Here is an 18,281-nt window from a genome sequence, read left to right as displayed (position 1 = left end):
AGTAACTTAAATAGGAAGTATTAGTGAAAGAGAAAAATCACTTAAATAAAACACCTCTTCTATTGAAACTGCTAGCAAAATAAAACTAGCGATAAAACTAACTTGTTCAGCAAACCTGAAAACTTAACCACATAAACTTTAAACTTTGGCTTTGTTGGTCTTTTTTCTATCATATATAACTTTTTGAATTGGGTGATAGAAGTTATACCAAAGACAAGTGTTATATTAAGATGCAATTAATCATTCAAATATCTAATTAGTGTATGAAATGTGTTCTTGCTTGGCTTAAGGAGTCAGCAATTTTTAATACAACTTTTAAGGACACTTTAAATATGGTCAATCTAAATATGGTCAAGGAGAAAATTAACACATTTTTCTGGAAATACACAAACATACACATACCCCCTAAGCATTCCTACATTAAGCATTGTTGACTAATGTTATATTTCAACTTACATTTACTTACCTCATCACTTCCATAGCCCTGGGAAGTTAGGGACAATGAAGCCAGGGAAAATTTCAATAGTATCGAAGAGTAATTTGGGATTTAAAAAGTCAAAGCTGTCCTTTGGATTTTATCTATAGTTTCCATGCATCTTGGGACAAATCATTTGACTCTCACAGGAATCCCCATTTTAGCATGCTGGGCAGGATGGAACAATGATTATCTTCAGTCCCAAGTAGCAGATCACCAAATCCAGCATCAGTCAGAGATACAGCCCTATCCCCAGAGACCTGTCCCATCTTTGTGGAGCCCATAAAATAAGAGTCAGGCAAAACCACACCGCACTTGAAAGACAGACTGATTTTCCTTTCTGAGTTGACTTCCTGGGTGGTCTTGGATAGATACAGAAATATGATCCGGTGAACTTAACACCTGAGCATTAGACCTAACCTGACTCAGAATGAGATCAACTTCTCAACATTGCAAACAGTCCTGAACCCAACTTAGTCAAGGAAAGAAGGCCAACACTTGGCATGTGTATGGGCCCTCATGACATTCAAAGTTAAAGGAAAACCTTTGAATAGGCGAAGCAATGAAAAGAACATGCTGCCTCCTCACCACAAGTAATTCAAAATAAAATAATATGAACTCTTAAATTACTGTTAAGAGGTCCAACAAAGTTTTTATGTTTTTAAAATATATTTATTTCCACATTTATAGAAAGATAATAAATATGTATATAATTTGCCTTTTGATAAATATATATATTATCTATACATATACACATTTGTGTGTGTGTGTGTGTATCAAAAGCCAAATCCTTACTTCAAGAAAGTTCAGTTATCTTGCTTCATTGATCCCCTAAATGTGGGCTTAGACTGTGTTTTAACTGATTTTTGTGGCCAAATATCTCCCATGTTCAGCAGTGTATGACTGGGCTTTCCCCTCCCTCTCTTCCCAACTAAGCCCAGAAATGTCTCATGGCCACCCACCCAACTCAGAATCCATTTTATTGAAAGGCAATCTCTGCTTGTACTGACTTCAAGGAGACAATATGCAAATTACTAAGTGGATTTTTGAACATATTATCCTGGAAGTCAATACTGCAGAAATGCAAAGTACTTATTAAAACTGACGTTATTCTGAGATTAATAAATGATTCTTTGGGAATAAATTGCTCAACCAAGTAAGATTAATAAAGTTAAGGGGAGTTATCCAATTTTCTTGTAGTACGTTACAGAGTACTTTGCAAGAATTGCATTATTTTGTGTAAGTTAGAAATTAATTCATTGAAAAATATATATAATCCTAACTTTTTAAAAAATTTATTATACTTTAAGTTCTGGGGTACATATGCAGATTGTGCAGGTTTGTTACAAAAGTATACACGTGCCATGGTGGTGGTTTGTTGCATTCATTGCCCTGTCATCTACATTAGGTATTTCTCCTAATGCTATGCCTCCCCAATCCCCCCACCCCCTGCTATTCCTCCCCTAGTCCCTCGCCCCCTAGGCCTTGAGGTGTGATGCTCCCCTCCATGTGTCCATGTGTTCTCATTGTTCAACACCCACTTATGAGTGAGAACATGTGGTGTTTGGTTTTCTGTTCTTGCGTCAGTTTGCTGAGAATGATGGTTTCCAGTTTCATCCATGTCCCTGCAAAGGACATGAACTCATCATTTTTTATGGCTGCATAGTATTCCATGGTGCATATGTGCCACATTTTCTTTATCCAGTCTATCTTTGATGGGCATTTGAGTTAGTTCCAATTCTTTGCTATTGTGAAGAGTGCCACATTGTAAGTAGTGAAAATAACTAATAAAGAAGCTGAACAGCTAGTACAGCTGGAAAAAAAAAAAAGAAGGAAAAAGAAAAAGCCATCAAAGTACACCTATCAGGGCTGGCATCGACGCTATAAATATACAAGCTACAGATGCACAAAACATGCACCACCAAATGTGCTTTTTGTCATTTTGTCCTCCATGTACTCCAAAGCTTGAAATATTTTGTCTATAAAACTGCATTAACTTGGCAATACAGCTGATCCTTGAATAATGAGGGAGTTAGGAGCAAATCCCTGCATAGCCGAAAATCTGTGTATAACTTTTGAATCCCCCAAAATCTTAACTGCTAATAGCCTATGTTGACCAGAAGCCTTACTGATAACATCAACAGTCAAATAACACATATTTTGTGTGTTTTATGTATCATTTACTATATTCTTACAATAAAGTAACCTAGAGAAAGGATAATGTTATTAAGAAAACCATAAGGAAGAGAAAAAAATATATTTACTATTTATTAAGTGGAAGTGGATCATCATAAAGGTCTTCATATTTGTCATCTTCAATTTGAGTAGGCTGAGGAGAGGGAGGAAGAGGAAGGGGGAATCTTGTCTCAGGGTAGCAAGAAGAGATGGAAGGAAATCTACTTACAAGTGGACCCGTGCAGTTCAAACCCATGTTATTCAAGGGTCAACTGTAATTATTTTGTTTTTCCTCTTTATTCACTACAATCAGTTAGAGATTCTGCTTAATAAGGCATAACAATATCACTTCTCTGAGTTGATATAATTACCCTCTTCAGTGTGTCTCATCTCATTGTGTTATAATCAGGTACTGTGATCTCTTGCCTGGTTGTCTTAGCTCTTGTGAAGGCATTTTTGTGCAAGGATAGTTGTTCAAATGGATGTTTCTCGGGGGTGAGGGAGACAATCACTAGAGAACCCCATTCTGCCATCTTGCTCTATCTTCCAGCTGACTTGATATAATTAAAGTTAAGGAATTTGCCTTTTCTGGCAATCTGCATAATCTTAATAAAGCTAAATATTTTTTTTCTCCTAGCCTTTTCTATACATGTGTGTATCTATATATACATTTATAAACATTTATATATGCAAGTTATACCACTTAATATATTGAAATATGCATGATAATATAATATGGCCTTTAAATATATTTAAAAACATATTCTTATGAATATCTTTTCTTATATCATCTCTCTGAGACAGGAGACTGCTGATTAAATTCAAGCCTCTCTTTTCACAGAGGAGTGTGTCATGTTCCAGAGTGATTAGTGCACTGCCCAAGATCAAACAAGCCATTAAACATTGAATTTTCTCTTGTCCATATAACAATTCTACAATAACTTCCATCTGCTTGCTATGGTCTATAAATAGGCCCACATTAAGAGTAAGGGACTCACAGAAAATTATTCCAATGAAATAATTATCTCTCAGGTCATCTCTTGTCTCTACTGTCCCTGACACTTCCAGGTATAAGTACTTATTCTATAATATAGCTTTCTTTATATTTATGCCTACTTACATTTTTACCATTGCATTATAATGATAGTATTATGGCCTGCCTCTCCCTCTATTAATAGTTCCTACAAGAGCTATATCTTTCTGATCTATTTTTCCTTGGCACCTACTGTACCTAATTTCCTAAGGCTTGATTTAGGGTGGATGAGATAAGATTGATATGACATAATGTTTTGTTTTATGTTTAAATACATTCTGTATGCCAGTAATTTCCAAATTTAAAACCAAGGACTGACTTTTCCCCTGTACTCTGTACTCAGACTACCTACTTGACATCAGCTTAGGTATCTCATCCTCCGAAACTTAAAATATCCAATCAATGCCTGATTAAATATGTCTAAGTATATTTCTTACTAGCCCAGCAAATAACACTAGAACTGGCTGCTTTTTCTTCTCACATGCTGATCCATAGGTTTGTTCTAAAAATCCTATCTCCAAAATATTTCCTAGCTGGGGTTGGTGGCTCACACTTGTAATCCCAGCACTTTGGGAGGCTGAGGCGAGTGGATCACCATGGTCAGGAGTTTGAGACCAGCCTGGCCAACATGGTGAGACCCCCATTTCTACTAAAAATATAAAATTAGCTGGGCGTGGTGGTACATGCCTGTAATCCCAGCTACTTGGGAGGCTGAGGCTGGAGAATCGCTTGAACCCAGGAGCCAGAGGTTGCAGTGAGCTGAGATTATGCCACTGAGCTCTGGCCTGGGTGACAAGAAAGAAACTCTGTCTCAAGAAAAAAAAAAAAAAAATTCCTGAAACTGTATTTTCCTTTAGTCTCACAGCTACTACCCCAGCGAATACATCATTTTTTCTTTCTTGAATTGTATTAGCCTCCTGATTAATTTCTGCTTCTTTTCTTGTTCCTATGCAATTTCTTCTCCACAGAGCCACCAGTATGGTCTTAAGAAAACCGTTATATATTAGATCACATCACTCTTCTTCTGAAAATCTTGTAATGACTTATCCCACTTGGAACGACATCCAAGATCATTCTCTAATGTACATAGTCCAGCATTGTCTGGCCTGGAATCTCCTCTCATGCCACCTCTTCCCTCGGTCATTGAGTCTCTGTCACTGCCCTCCTTTGTTTTACACTGGCCTGCTTCATTTCTTTAGATACAGCAAGCTAGTTCTTGCTTTGGGGTCTTACCATGGGTTGTTCTCTTTGCCCGAAGCCCTCTTTCCCCAAATCTTGGCCTGCTTGGCCTCTTGTTTTCCTCAATTTTCAGCTCAAACATCACTTACTTCAAGATATCTCTCTTGACCATACAATTAAAATAGTTTCTTTGCCACTATTTTATTAATTAATTAAATTTTTGTTCAATTGGGTATTTTCTGGTTAATGTATTTGTGTGATTTTCAATGTGTTTACTTCCTAATTCTCACTGATACGTAAAGTCTGACTTGTTCAAAACTTTGTTCCATACTTAGACCATGGCTGGCCCCTAGAAGGTGCTTAGTGTTGGATGCTTAATGATGTTAAATTCATTTGCCTGCCTTTAACATCCACAAGTGCAAGCAGAATACATTCTTGTGCTCAGAATTCACCTGATAAAGATTTGTCACCTAGGGTCAAGGACATCATCTTTTTTCCATTTGGGGACACCTATTTATTATTGCTTCTGTTGATGTTGATATGTTAATGTGTAGTAATCTTTTGCACCCAGCAGTTCCATCCTTTGAGCTCTACCATTGAATTTTCTCATTTTTGTGCCCGAAGAGCCAGAATGATTCCTTTTGCCTCATTGCCCTGACAGTTTGCACCCACTGTGCAAGTGGTAGCCACTGCCCTCCAGCTATCAGAAGGCTGACCCTGCCCCAGAAGTGCTGGCGGGGAGCTTTATACAGCAGCTGTTTGTGTCTGTGCACAAAATGGCATCCCTTCTTCCAGAGTTAGCCCATGGTCTTGGGAGGGTGAGAACTCAGTTCCTTCTGGATCAGATTCACTTACCCCACTAGGGAGCACTGGCTGAGAGGGTGGGAGAAACTACAAAGCAATGTTTCTATTAAGTCTTAGAGATTCGAGATGGAAACCAGAAAGTGAAAGAAAGAGAGAGAGGGAAACAGAGGAATCTCAGGAAAAACAAAATCAGCTCACTCTTTCATTTTACCCCTCTGCTGAGGGTCTCTAAAACCCTTTCCCCAATTAGCTATTTGATAGTGCAATTCCACACAGGCTGAGTCTCCATCAGGCACTGTGAGACCCCTGCTGTTTCCCAAAGCATTTTTAGATGCCCAGGAGGCCACTCAGGAGTACACACTCACTTATTCATTGAATGAGTATTTGCTGCACTGATGAATAACCTGCTGTGATTAATAGTTATAGCATTAATGCCACTCTTAGTCCAGGCTCATCTGTTAGCACAAAAGATCCCAGGACGAGCAGGGCATTGCCAAGGTCTGACAAGCCCAGAGACCTTCTACAACCCCAAACTGGAATCTTGCCTTTACTAACCAGGCAGGACCCTGAAAAGAAGCCAATACCTTGGATCATTTTATCTAAAGATTTGAGGTAGCACAGAGGCCACCAAATCTCCTAGGTTGTCCCCTGTCCCATCCAACATGCACTGTATCACACTCTTTCTTCATTCGTCAACAGAGAGGCTGCGGAGTGGATAATTCATGGCTCCATAATGATAGCTCCCTTCTGCTACTTGAGCAGAGGGTCTTTCCTTCCCCATCCTGATTTTCTGATAGTATCAAAAAATAGCTTTCCTCTGCATTATCAGTCTCTACAGTCTCTTTCAGCGCCCAAGTCAGCCATCACTCTTATAAGAAACTTCATTCTAGGAGGCTCATAGCAAAAAATAAATACCTATAGCTATAGAAATAGATAGATACAGATGCAGATATCAATATAGATATATACATAAGACTTTTTGGAGTTGCTTTAGTTTTTTTAGGCCACTACCTAAAAAAAGAAAATTACTATTGTGACTTTAGTGCCCTAAATGATGTTCTTACGGCCTAAAATGGTAAGGAGTTTCCCAGAGTGCATTAGTTATTTACCAGCCAGGAGCAGGCTCTTTCCAGTGCCATTAAGGGTTGACTTACAGGTGACAGTGCCTTACTAAGAAAGCCCTTGATAATTCAGTAACCACATCCTTTGATGGAGATCTAGGAAAGGTTGACAATAAAAAAAAAAATCTCCTCTAGGAATAATTATAATGGGTTTCTAGAGATTTAGAGAGAAACTAATTGGATATTTACTCTTTATGGCTGTCTCTTTAGATCACACTAGAAAAAAATAATGTTCATCTATGTTTTATAGAAATGGATCTGGAGAATTTTGCAGATGAACTGAAACACATGTTAAAAGTTGAAACATGAGGAAAAGAAATGGCAGCAGACCAATAGTGAGGTAAAGGGCCCAGCAGCTGATCGCCTGCAGGGGCTTGAATTCACCTTTAGCATCACTGCTAGCGGAAATCTGTACTTTTTTTTTCCTCTTTAGTTTTTATGTTATCTTTAGCATCTTTCTCTTTCATCTCCTGACCATTTCCCACCAAACATATGTCTTTTATTTTTCCTTTCTTTTTACCTTTCCTGTCTGTTTCCCTTTATCTATCACCCTTGTCTCATGGCTGCTGGTTCCCAAGGCTGATGGCACCTAAGGCTGAAGGGGTTACCAATGCCAGCTCCACAGAGAAGGGAGCAGATAACTTGGAGGCGATTTCAGTGGCTAGATGTTATGGAATGCCTACTTTGTACCTGGCCTTGTTAGAGATGCTTTCCATGTATGCTCACATTTCATCCTCTCAGTCGTCCTAAGAACCCAGTCTAATATTATGCAACCCCCTAGTTCAAGAATAAAAGCAGTTTGTTTTATTGTATTTTGTCTCTGAAAAACTCTGCCTCCAAAGGTTCTAGAGAAAAAGCCCCCAAGAAATGCCAACTTGAAGGTGTAAGTGGCAGCTTTGACTGACAGATTAGAGATCAGAAAGATGCAGCAACTGGGTCAGTCTCTGAAACCACGAGATTTCCATGACCGATCTGTTTTATGTGCACGTTTGTGCTCTTGGGGGAAAACGTGACTTTACCAACCATGTTAATGGGGGAAAAGTTCTAACCTTTCAATAATTTCAAGAAAACCAGAATATGGTTTAGGTCAAAAAGAGTACTTGATTTTGCAACACCAAATATCCCTTTTGAGGTTTCCCAAAAATGCTGTGGCTATCCCACACAGAACTCTCTCCATATTTTTACCCCAGAAACAATAGTGCTAATTCAGCATGTGCTGTGATTTAGACCACTTTGGAAGGTGCCTTAAGGAAGATATCAAAGAAATGAATACCTGCAGTCTTATAATATCATAAAAATGAAATACAGAATATACCGAATTTCCATGTAAGGTGAACATAGAAACAAATGCTAAATAAAATAAAATGCATTAATTATGTGTTTTAAAAAGTGTAGATAAACAAAGGAAATCATTGGACTTGTTTTAGTAGGTCAAAGATTTAGAGTACTATTAGATACTTATTCAAATAAGTAAGTGGGCTTATTAATAAATTATTATTGGGGACAGGAACAAAAAATGCAAAACATAGTTGAAGATCCTAAATGATTTGTCTGAAGGTTTAGACTCTCCTTCCCTTAGGGATATCACGTGGGAGCCTAGCCTTTCTTTCACTCTGCAACGCCTTTGAAAAGAAGGAGATATATAAGGGGGGTGTGGCCTTTACAGGTTTACAATGCCCAAGTAGAAGGACAGTAAATATAAATAACTAGGTAACAAGATTTACCACGTGGAAGCAGAAAAGAGGTCTGATCCACCAGACACATGTCTGTCTTTACCTTCATCTCTGCATCTACTACCCCAGGACAGAACTCAGCCTGGGGCCAGACTTGAATTTCTGTTGTCCATGCAGAAAGTGACCCAAGTCATTTCCTTAACACTCGGAAACATTTAAAGCTCTTTTTTTTTTTTTTTTTTTTTCCATTTCTAGCCAAGCTGTTTAGAAAGTACAGATGCAGCTGGCACTGTGATATTGTAAGCAGCCTTGCTAAATGGCTCCAAAAGGAAAATAGCTGTCCAAATTGGGTAAATCTGTGGGCTCCATTCACCAATTTTACATCATTATTCACTGGTTCTTCAGACCCAAGAATCGAGGTCAGAGACAGTGGAGTTGCTGCTGCAATTTTGTTTACATAACAACATAAAGACTACCCTGATTACCCTCCATTGCTAGCCCCTTTTCATAAGGAATAAAGTCATTTTAGGGGTTTAGCATCTGATTTGAAGAAACCACCCCATTACTGAAGGGAGATCAGATGTTCATCTAATTTTTTAAAATGTCCATATGAACCACGTGCAACATGTTCTTCCTCTCTGGTCACGCTGAGAGATGATGACATTTTTCAGCACTTTTTTTGATGAAGGTTGTGGCAAAGATCAAAGATCTAAAGTCCACCCTGCTGGTTGCAGTCATGACCCTGGTGGCAGTGAAAATGTGACTTTAGCTTGAGGAATACAAGGTGTAATCCAGCCATGAAGGACACCTATAGAGAAAGGTGCTGTAATTATTCTTTCTTTTCTTCAATTCATTGGATTTAAATATTTAGCAGCCAGATAAGATGATAAGCTGTAAATCAAGCAGTTTCTACTGCTTCATACAACATTTCAACCACACAGGCAGTATACCAGAGTGCTAAGAAGGTGTGCTTATCACCCTTCTAAAGCCTGATAGTATCTGCACCTTGAACAAATTGCTTTCATAGGAGATCATGATAATGCCTACCTTTTGAAGGATTCAATATAGAATTGCATATGAAATAGTACTATATCTGGTACATAAGCATTCAAAGGAAGTGCTTGGGCTCACGTCTGTGGGAATCTGAAGCTTATGTTTTCTGGATCATGTTTCATTATTAGCAATATTAGAAAATAATCCACTATTGACTGAATGTGTCCCTTCAAAATTCATGTGTTGGTACCCTAATTCCCGATGTGATGGTATGTGGAGGCGGGGCCTACGGGAAGTAATGTGGATATGAGGGTAGAGCCCTCATATTAGGATTAGCACCTTTATATAAAGAGATGCCAGAGAGCTTTGTTTCTCTCTCTTTCCCCCCATGTGAGGATACAGCACGAACACAACCACCTGGTAGCCAGGAAAAGGGCATTCACCAGAATCTCACCATGCTGGTGCCCTGATCTCAAACTTCCCTGCCTCTGGAGCTATAAGAAATGATTCTGTTGTTGAAGCCAACCAGTCTATGGCACCTTGTAAGATAGATCATGTCTCAAGTCATCTTGGACTGACTTAAGATATGATCTAATGGCAATAGTCTATCTCTGAAGTCCCTTAAAACGCTCACATTACGTGATTCCTCTTTCTTTGCTTTGTTGTAATAAAACACTTTTCGTAAGCTCCCAGTTTGCTAGGAGCACAGTAACAACTCACCTGAGGAAAGCAGTAAGAATGTTCTTGAAGTCTGACAATCCCGAGAGCTAAACTTTTAAAAATTCTATCAAATAAAAATAATCAGCAAAAATATAATTAACCACCCATTTTTCCTGGCTATGAACAAACTCTATATCATATAATTTCTATTTTTTTAAGTGTTAAGTAGAAATTTCTAAGACATTGTTTTAGTTGCCAAGACATGAAAAAAGAATTAATTTAAAAATTGGTTATCATCATTTTTATTTATTTATTTATTTTGAGACGGAATCTTGCTCTGTCACCCAGGCTGGAATGCAGTGGTGCAATCTTGGCTCACTGCAAACTCTGCCTCCTGGGTTCAAGTGATTCCCCTGCCTCAGCCTCCTGAGTACCTGGGACTGTAGGCATGCACCACCATGCCCGGCTAATTGTTGTATTTTTAGTAGAGATGGGGTTTCACCATGTTACCCAGCTGGTCTTGAACTCCTGACCTCAGGTGATCTGTCTACCTCAGCCCCCCAAATTGCTGGGATTACAAATGTCAGCCACCATGCCCAGCCTGTCATTCTTAATAACAAAAACTAATTTGGACTTATTGCAACTAAATTTATATTATAGCACCATAGTTCATCATGCTTTATAGTTAGTTGTACATGTTTCTGTCTCTCCACCAAACTCGTAAACAATTTTAAGGGAAGGGAGCATGTTTTTGTATATGAGGCACTTAGCATAGGGCAGGCACAATTCACCACTCAATAAATGCATGGTAACTGAATTAATGAATGAATGAAGGGTGCAGCACTGAGTTTTAAGTTACAATGTATGATTCAATGGCCTCTGCAATCCAAATTGGAAGACAGGCCAGAGCGTCAAAGGCAAGTAGTGACGTAAATGAAGTTACGTCCCAGATAACAAAAGTGGATAAGAGGTGCTGCTTTGTTTCAGTAGAATAGTCAGCTTTAAGGTGGGGCACAAAGACTTCATGAAAAAACACAGGATTTTATTTGGATTAGACAAATGGAAAAATCTATCCCAAGAAGAAGGACCACGTAAGTAGTAACATAATATATTCATTTCCTGTTGCTGTTACAACAAATCACCACAAATTTAGAGGCTTAAAAAAATACAAATTCATTATCTTACAGTTCTGGAGGTCAGAAGTATGAAATGGATTCCACTGGGCTAAAGTCAAGATGTCTGGAGGCCTGTATTTCTTTCTGGAGGCTCTAAGGGAGAATCTATTTTCCTGTCTTTTTCATCTTTGAGGGTCTCCTCGCATTTCTTGGCTCAAGGCCCCTTTCCATCTTCAAAGTCAGCAGTGACCAGCTGAATGCTGAATCTTTCTCACATCACATCACTCTGACATTGACTCTTCTGCCACCCTCTTCCACATTTAAGGACACTTGTGATTATTTTGGTCCCATTCAGGTAATTCAGATATTCTCTGTATTTTAATGATGGCTGAAGAGCAACCTTAACTCCATCTTCTACCTTAATCTCCTTTGCCATGTAATTTAACATATTCACAGGTTCCAAGGACCAGGATGTGGGCACTTTTGGGAGGTCATTCTTCTGCCTACCATATGTAATATCAGATGCAGCTGACATGTTTGTGCAACAGTATGACTTCCACAGAAATTTTGTGTGTTTGATGGAAGTTTGAATGTGTTTACAGGACTAGATGAGTAGGAGCCTATTTTTGAAAGTGCTGAATGCCCAAGAAAGGGATTTGAGTTATTTTTAGGAGTAATAACTCTCTTTGCATCAAATTAATATTAATATTGCCATTACTTTTCATACGTTACATATTTGAAAATGATATGATTATAAATTATATTCAATCCAGAATATCATAACTTTTAAAGGTAATAAGACTTAACTGAAGTTTTCAATGGTTAATGAGAGACTTGAAAAACACAATTCAATAGTAGCCTCATCAGTTGCCTCCTCAAAGTTTGAAAGCAGGAAAAAAAAGTAATAACAGTGTTGAAAAGGCATTTTTAAAAGCCCATATTCTAATTGAGACACACAAACATAAAATCAGCAAGGTATACGAACATACGCAAGTCAAAGACAGGTGTATTTTACCTTGCACCTTAGTAGACAAAAGAATGTAAAGATATCTCAGAAAACAAGGAATGCAAGAAATCTTACCAGCAGACCACAAAATGCATCCAGGAAGATCACGGAAGACAAAGAGTAGATAGACCTAGAGGTCCAAATAAGAAAATGGAGCAGTTAGTATCCATATCCTATAGAGAGAAAGATACGCAATAATTTTTAAGTAATGTACAAAATAGAAGGAGAAAACCGTAGTTAAAATTTCAATGTGGGATTAAAAAAAAACGTACCAAAGTGAAATTCTTAGAGAATCTTTGGATAATAAAGATCTTATACACATGTCAAAGTTGTCAAATACTCTAGTATGCTGGGCTTTTTTTCCTTGATTATGGTACAATTATTCTTCTAGCAACTGCATATCAAACAAAAAGGGTTCAGTAAGAATCCCTGTACTGTACTATGCAAAGAATGTATTGTATACATACTCTATGTTAAATGGCCATCCCTTTAATTTTCACTCTAAATTATCCTGCCATTACAGGGGAAAACAACTCCTAAAATTACCAGAAATAATATAACATTCTGTAGACTAGTTTTTGATACATATCTTCCAACTTTCTCTTTCTCATTGTTTATTTACTCCCCTGGATTATATATATCAGGAAGTATCGGTCTTCATAACCGTAGCAAAGCACTTAGCCTTAGAAAGAATCAGGAAAGACGATGGAAAAAATAATACAGCGTTTCCAATTACCCCCAGATGCTTTCATTTATTCTAAGCGTTCTTGTTTAGCTAACTGTACAAATTTTTAATCATAAAAATCTGGTAATGTTCTAGCCCCATGCTCTTGGTTACCCTGGTCTTCCGGCTGATTTCACATGTCTCTTGCTTCTGGCATCATTTTCCCATGAATACTGTGCCTGTGGCCACATGAATTCCAGGGGATACCTGTTAAAGAATGCAGCCTGTTGCAGAGTTTACTTGATTCGATTTTTGTGTTGTGTGTGTGTGTGTGTGTGTGTGCGCGCGCGCGCGTGTGTTATGTGTGTTTCGCTGAGACTGACATTGCAGTAGATTCCTCTGAATCAGCAGCACCATTAGCCACTGGCTATTGCACCATGAATGCCTGCTTCTTTTTTTTTCCCATCTTTATTTCTTTAGGGAATCATCTGGTCACCATTCACTCATGCCTGGAATATCACAGTGGGAAAGATTACCAGGCTTCATGGAAAGACCACTTTACATAAATCTTTAATAAACCAAATGAAAGAGCAGGTCTTGGTGAAAGTATCACTGATGATGGAGATCAAAGACTCAGAGCCTTGCCTGCATTCCAACCATTCTGAAAATAGGAGGGGTGCAACAAAATGCTGGAAAGACAGAGTCGTGGAGAAACTGGCCTAACTAAATGGCATTTGACATTTGATGAGAAAAGACTGTCAAAAATAATATTTGTTTATGAAATTCTTTAAGAATCACATATATTTATTGCATTGGCTTATAGTTGACAGTCAACCTTATCCTTACAGTAAACCCATCAAGGGAAATGAAGAATAAAACAAAATTGACAAGCTGTGGTTCAGTGTCCCTGGACACAGCCCTTGTTCTAACACAGCAATTCTGGTTTCTTCTTTCCATTGAGAGTATTTGGCCTGAGCCAGGATGAATGTTTTTAGAAGTCCTAATAGGTGTATCTGGAAAGACTGGGATGGTTGCTGTGTTTTCCTCTGTAAATAACTAATATGGAACAGACATAAAATAATTCCTACATGGTTATACTCTAGCCTTGCTACTCAGAGTGTGGTCATGACCAACAACCTTGTCATCCCCAGGAAACTTGTTAGAAATGCAGAGTCTCAGGTCCCTGCCTGACTTCTGAAATCAGAAATCTACATTTTAATGGAATCCCCAGGTTATTCAAATGCACATTAATATTTGAGAAGGCTTGATCTAGAATAGCCTCTAAGAGATACCATTTGGCATAGATGTTCTGTGTAATTCATAATTACCAGGAGGTAATAAGTGAAAGAGGGAAAATAAAAATTAAGTGGACGAGGCAGCAGGATCATACACAATACACATGGAGCAGTTGAAATTTCCTTTTTCCAAATTGACTTTGAACTCCATAAATACGAACATAAATGAATGTCAAGGACAAAAAGAAATCCTGTTAGAAGGCTTGATTCCTCATCGTTTTCTCACTTTCCTTTTGTTATGTCATTTATATAAAAAATCTTTCTATATCTTATTAGTGGTCTAGTTTATTAGATTAAGAGAAAACTCTCAGGCATTTTCCAGCAGTTTTTTGAGAACGTCTGGTTAATCTCTCCTCCAGCCTCCTTGAGATCTTCTTAACCTGGTCAAATTCTTGAGAGCTTTCAAAATTTATGCATCTTACTTATTTAAAAGAATTTCTATCATATTTCAGACTTTGTACAGGCCACTTTTTAAACATCACCTTTGATTCTGCACACTACACTTCCTTTAAGCACACTTGCAAATTAAACAGAGGTCAGTTAGGAGCAATCAAAATTATGAAAATGTTTGAGAAATGAAGACCCCCAAACAAAACATTGAGGCCCTCATCAATTTGCCTAGGGAAATGAGGCCAGTAGGGGGCCTGAAGACACGTGTTCCCTACCACAGCATATGACACGAAGCTGCGCACAGCTCATGAACATCAAACATATTTTGTGTTCAGTCACTCTGGACTAAAACCAAAATTCCCTATTAAAAGAACCTATATAGTATTAACTAGAACACTAAATAACATAGTGAAGATCATGTAGGATGAGACCCTAGACAGGATTCCTGGGCTTTTATCCCTCCAAAATGCACCTACAAAGAATATTTATCTTATTGAGCACATATATTGTTCTGTATCTGTCTATTCTCACTCACACTTTCACCAGGCCTACCTTAAGAACCTTGCTGCCATCAAATCTCTCACTGTCTTCTTCCACAGGTCACTCCCCAATACCCTCTATCCAACAGCCCTGCCTTCGACTTCCTTCACTCCTGCATTCTCTTTGGGGAACCCAAATTTCCGAAGTGAGACCTAATTCAAGGGTGGAAGGGCTTGATTTTCCAACTTTCTAACAGATCCCAGGAAAGGATAGCCGAAATTTGTGTTTAATGAAATTGTCAACTATATATCCCACAGCTTAAAAATAACAATATTAAATTTTTATAGCAGATTACAGTTTTAAAATAACTGACATTCTCATCTTATTTAATCCTTTTAAGAATCCAGTGTGATGGATAAAATGTTTATTGCTATCATACCCATTTATAGATAAGGCCCCAAATTTGGGGCAGAGCTCAGTGGTGAGTACAGATCAAAACCCAGTTTTTGCTAAATCTCAGCCAAGTTGCCTCAGAGAGTTACTTTAGCGATTTCCTTGTTGTAGCTGTTTTCTAAGAAGTTGACACACTCGAATGTAAAATTCTGAAAAGTGTACTCTACCACCACTATGATCTTTTACAGTCAAAAATAAGTCCTGAAATCCTAGAAAGGCTACAGTCAGAGGGTGCCAGGGTTCAGTAATGCGACAGAATAGGAGACTGTATTCATCAGCAGGCAGGAACTGAGTAGAGAAAATCAAGTCTTCCTGCCATGTTGTTCTCAACCTTTGTTTGACTGGAGCCATTTTTATTGGGAAATTCACAGAGACAGTAAACTTAGCATTAGCTAAGATCTTTAAGAGCCATGATAGAGTGTGATGCTAGCTGAAATCCTAGTTTCTCTCTTAAAACGTACAAAAATAAATGAATAAGTAAAGGAGGGAGCAGTCACTCACACTGAAATATAGAATTAAGGCAAAAGAGGCCGGGCAGTTCCCCAGTACCTGAAAATGGACCCAAAGACGAGCACAGAAGGTTTTCCCTTCTGCTGTTGCTCCCATAGTTAGCATTCATCTGCACAGTGAACAAGAAAATGATTGGGTTTGGTTTAGACACCTGTTCTGAGAGCAAACTACTTATCTGTCAGTTCAACCCCTTACCTTGCCCCACCTGTCTTTCCTCATCTCGCCCCACATGCTTTCCCCCTTTTCCCCATGATGATGGAAGTATGTGCTGCCTTGTAGGGTCAGTCTGTAGACAAGTCCTTTTTCCTACTTGATGGCATTTATTGAGATTAGCTAAGGCCAGAGTTATCACATTTCTATGTCTCCTAAAGGACACTGTAAATTGTTTGAGCTTCTTCTACTTAGACTGCATAAAGCAAAGTTGAAAGACATGTTTTTCCTTCCCTGATCATTTTGAATTTTTTTGAATTGCATTTGTAAAAGCAGAGTGGCAGAGTGTGTGTGTGTGTGTGTGTGTGTGTGTGTGTGTGTGTGTGTGTGTTTACACATCCATACTTGAACTGATGGAGAGGAAAGTTCAGGACAAAAAAATAAAAAATAAACTCCTTCCATAGTTTGCATATTTTTTCTAAAAGATAGATCACAGATGAGGGTCAATAGGGTATAAAACAATTCCAAAATATCTGAGTGAGAAGATTTTCATCAAACTTTTTGTTTTGTAAGAATCTATTAATAAACTCAAAATGAAAGAAAATGACAAAGGATATATGTTTCTAAGTTTCCATTTTTTAAAAGTACATCCTCTAGAATTATTAGAAATATTTAATGTTATAAACGCCTTATTTTACAAATCATATATAATAAGTACTTATCTGCCTAGTTACTAGAGCATTCATAGTATACAAGAATTTTACATAGCCCTCAGAACACCAAAAGTTCTTCAACATACCAGGTTCTAAATCAACTATGTCTTTGACACTTTTCTTGGTTGTATACATTAGTATAGGGGTTATCAATTCTTTCATAGCTCAAACCACACAGCAAAGTCTTTTTATTTTTTTGAAGAAGGAGCCAATCCAATGGCTAGTCTTTATCAGCTGCAGGGGATCAGTGGACCAGCTGGTGGGGCAGCTTGTAATAGTTTCCACAGTCAAGATGGGTCTCACCTTTGTCCAGCCAAAACCAGATGATAGCACTGCTATGCTCTTCGCAGAAGCTGCCCACTGCTGGTGAAGGAGGGGGGCTAACTTAAGGTCCTCCTTGGTGCCTGAAGCTGCCTTTGGAACTAGTATACTGTATGGGTCCAGTCCCTTCCTTGCAGCCATCATGATCTCCCTCTCCAATTCAATCACCTGCTCGTTATCAGTAAGAACATCATCTCCAGATGCCTCGGAGTGCACTTCAACCACCCCTCTGGGACCCTAGGCCCTTAGAGCCTGCGCAGCCAGCACCCCAGCTCCTCGAAGTAACCTTGAAGCTATCACACCCTCAACAAGTAGCAGTACTTCTAGGAACAGCAGTCTTTTTGACCCAATTAGGAGTCCATTGTTCATTGGGGCAAGCTGTTTTGACTTTGTTAGTTATCATTATGTTGGGTTGATTCACAATGCCTGAAAAAGAACTTGGTTATTTTGAAAGTCTACCTTAAAATGTCCTGTCTGTAGCATGTTAATTACTGATATTAACATGTGTAAGGACCTTCACAAGTTACCTGTATGGGTCTTCTCTCTTCCATGATTCCTCTGATCACAGAAACAACCCCATCCTTTCCCCACCCTCAATGATCCAAACTTCTGGCTGCAGATTCCATATTGAGGTGAATGATGTCCACTGAGTAGTGAAAAATTGTAGGTTTAGAGGCAGGCCCTTCTAAAGCAACCATCTGAAAAACAAAAGAGATCTCAGCCTATGAAATGCTAGCTATGAAATGTAACAAAACCTCCTTTCAGATAATTCACATGGTAGAGAGGCTTTAGTCCAATAAGTACTAGCCTCATGTCAATTTGTCCCAATCTCTTGAACCTGCAATTGAGCCAAAAATTTCCTGAGCCAAGCTTTCTCGCAAGATTTCCTGTACTTCCTGTTTCTACGTGAGCCAGAAATACCATGAGAACGACCTTTCTTGTGGTATTTTTGCACTTCTACTCTGGGATGAAAATAATCCCATATTGGGGGAAATTTTATTTAATTATACAAATATTTTCAATTTTCAAACCTTCAAATGAAGTGGCTTCCTCTTTGGGAATGAAAATTTG

General features: G+C 38.4%; 1 protein-coding gene and 1 long non-coding RNA gene across 4 annotated transcripts in view; one reads left to right on the top strand and one right to left on the bottom strand.

The window, feature by feature from the left end:
* PDE7B (phosphodiesterase 7B) overlaps nucleotides 1-18,281 on the top strand; it is a 336,838-nt gene that overhangs the window by 158,215 nt on the left and 160,342 nt on the right. The window lies entirely within an intron of this gene.
* Nucleotides 1-18,281, bottom strand: part of LOC119471589 — a 127,146-nt gene that overhangs the window by 95,981 nt on the left and 12,884 nt on the right. For both annotated transcript variants that reach the window (XR_005200656.1, XR_005200657.1), the window contains exons 2-3: nucleotides 16,066-16,135; nucleotides 12,310-12,407 (exon numbers count right to left, since the gene is read on the bottom strand). This is a non-coding gene — a long non-coding RNA (uncharacterized LOC119471589). The remainder of the gene's footprint in view (nucleotides 1-12,309; nucleotides 12,408-16,065; nucleotides 16,136-18,281) is intronic.

This window comes from Cebus imitator, unplaced genomic scaffold (genome assembly GCF_001604975.1).
Source record: "Cebus imitator isolate Cc_AM_T3 unplaced genomic scaffold, Cebus_imitator-1.0 Scaffold65, whole genome shotgun sequence".
Taxonomy (NCBI): Eukaryota; Metazoa; Chordata; class Mammalia; order Primates; family Cebidae; genus Cebus; species Cebus imitator.
Note: the sequence above shows the minus strand (reverse complement) of the source record. Positions and strands in the feature narration are given on the sequence as shown.